General features: G+C 44.8%; 1 protein-coding gene across 3 annotated transcripts in view; it reads left to right on the top strand.

The window, feature by feature from the left end:
• Nucleotides 1-2707, top strand: part of JMJD7 (jumonji domain containing 7) — a 6704-nt gene that overhangs the window by 311 nt on the left and 3686 nt on the right. The window lies entirely within an intron of this gene.

Here is a 2707-nt window from a genome sequence, read left to right as displayed (position 1 = left end):
TTCTAGTCCCCTCCTTCAGGCCCGCGGCTGGGTGCTCAAGCTCCCCTCCTGCCATGTTTGCACGCCCTCGTGTCATCCTGGGGTGACTGTTCTTCACGTTCCCAAAGCCTGGTTCAGTCCTGACCCTGTCGTCCTGTGTTTCTCACAGTCAGCCCCACACTAAATAATCGGGGGTGTGTTGCAGCTCTTCCTACCCTTTCCTGTAGTGAAGTGCTTAAGATAGTCAGATACTCCCTGTCTGAACTCCTGCTGGAACTTTATTCACGAACAGACCCCCTCCCATCTGGGAGCGGTGCAGAGCTTGGGGACGATGGGAAGCAGCTGTACAAATGATCCCTGGTTCCCCTCTGCTTTGTTTTTATTTTTCTCCCTCCTCTTTTCCTTCCTGCCTCACTTTTCTCTATTTTTAAGCGATTTCTTAACCACTGAGTATAACACTGGCACATGTTTATATCGTAAAGTAAGCTTTCCTCCTATTCCAGGCCTCAGTTTACATCCTTCCAGAAATACTGTTTACATCCACACACGTGATACCTCCCTTTTCATTCAAATGGCAGTCTGCGGAACATACTCTTCTGCTGCGGTATTTATTTTGGAGATCATTCCATATCCCTCTACTGCAGTCTTTTTTCTACCTGGGTGCTAGTGCTGTGATTTACTAATTAGCCCACTGTGGATAGGCATTAGGTCATTCCCAATCTGTTTTCAGTACTGCAAGGAGTACTTGGAGTACTCAATTAACAAATATGGCCCTGTGCCAAATGCAAGGTTAGGTGAGTTCTTTGTTGTGGGATCATAGAATATATTTGCACAAACCTAGATGGTATAGCTTACTATTGTGTCTGTATGTACTATATATACTTTTATGTGACTGGCAGCAGTAGAGTGTTTACATCAGCATCACCACAAACCTTATGGGACCACCATCATTTGCAGTCCCTCTTTGACCAAAACATCGTTTCTTGGCTCATGACTTTTCAGTGTATTTAGGATATATCACTGAGCAAAATAGATCTCTGCTCTTGTAGAGTTTACAGTTCTAAGTGAGGAGACAGACAATGAACCATAGGCACACTAAATGAATAAATTATATAGTAAAAGAAATGGGTACAACAGGGGTCCCTAACCCCTGGGCCATGGACCAGTATTAAGAACCAGGCCACACAACAGGAAGTGAACGATGGGTGAGCAAGCAAAGCTTCATCGGTGTTTGCATCTGCTCCCCAGCACTAGCCTCACCACCTTAGCTCCACCTCAGATTATCAGGCATTAGATTATCATAGTAGCACTGGTCCCTGGTGCCAAAAAGGTTAGGGACCGCTGGGTTACAAGATAAGTGCTATGGGAAAAAAGCAAAGCAGAATGATAGATCTCAGGATGTGGAGGTGGGGACAGGTTACAAGTTTAAATAAGATGGTCAGGGGAGGCCTCCTTGATAAGGCAGCATTTGAGCACAGGCTTGAAGGAGGGGAGAGTGAGCTGTGCAGACAACTGAGGACATTTTGAGTAGAGGGCACGCTCGAGTGAATGCTCTAAGGTAGGAGTGTGCCTGTTGTGTTCAAGGAACAGTGAAGAGGCCAGTGTGCCTGGAGCACATTCTTTATGCACATGTGTGAGTATTTTTGTTGGCTAAATTCCTAGCAGAATTGTTGGGCCAAAGGAATTGTTTGGCTCCCTTTTGAAATTCACTTTGAAGCTCTAGGAGGGAACAGTGGCCATTCTCTAAAGGAAAACTATTAAATGATGAGAAAGTAAAACTGAAGTAGTTGCAGAATATACAAAGAGTAAAAAAAAATGGCAGTTTCCACATGTTTTAAAAATTCCAGTGAGAATAATAGGGAGATTTACTGAGGCCCACATCAACACCCTGTATCCCCCGCCCCCAAGGTGACTGATGGGTTGGCATGACTGGCACAGCCCTTTGCCGGTTTCTTCCCCCTGCTCCCTTATCTACTTGGCAGGTTCTATCTTACCTCTCTAGCTAGTTAAGCAAGCACACATGCCAGCTCTTTCCTTTTCAGTTTTCCTGGGCCTATTAGGATTTGTCTTTCTACTCAGTTACAATTTTTGATCTAAAGACATTTACTTTCTGATTGCAAGGCAAAGATGACCAGCATGGAAACACATTTGCAAGAGATAGAGCATGACCTTAGAGGTGAAAATGAGTGCAGTGGCCGTTCAGAGCAGGAGGCAGTAACCACCCATTGGGGGTTAAGACATTCAGGTTAGATTCAAAGATGAAAATAACAAAGTGAGGCCCTGTACTGTTTATAAAAGCCAGGAGAAAGGTGTTCCAGTCTGAGCAGCAGGAACAAAGTTTGGTACTGTCTGAATAGTATGTGTAGGGGGCAGGTACCAGACAGGAGGAAACCAGACTGGAAAAGTAGGTTGAGCCTGATCATGGAGCATCTCAAATGAGTGTCAAGGCAGACGGTATTTTGTGAGGAGTCGTGGTAAGTCATCAAAGGATTTTTTCTTGGGGGCGTGACAAGATGAGATTGTATTTTAGGAAGATTACTGGGTTCAAGGTAAGGGATGCTTTGAGAGGGAGTGGAATGAAGCCAAGGAAACCAGTTAGTTCCTTGTAGTAACTGTCCAGCCAGGAGATGTCGGAGATGTTCAACCATGAAGCAAATATTTGCTGAGTACTTACTCTGTGATCAATATTATCTAGGTCCCAGGGATATACCAGTGAACGGCAAGCATT

The sequence above is a fragment of the Pteropus alecto genome, unplaced genomic scaffold (assembly GCF_000325575.1).
Source record: "Pteropus alecto unplaced genomic scaffold, ASM32557v1 scaffold86, whole genome shotgun sequence".
Taxonomy (NCBI): domain Eukaryota; kingdom Metazoa; phylum Chordata; class Mammalia; order Chiroptera; family Pteropodidae; genus Pteropus; species Pteropus alecto.
Note: the sequence above shows the minus strand (reverse complement) of the source record. Positions and strands in the feature narration are given on the sequence as shown.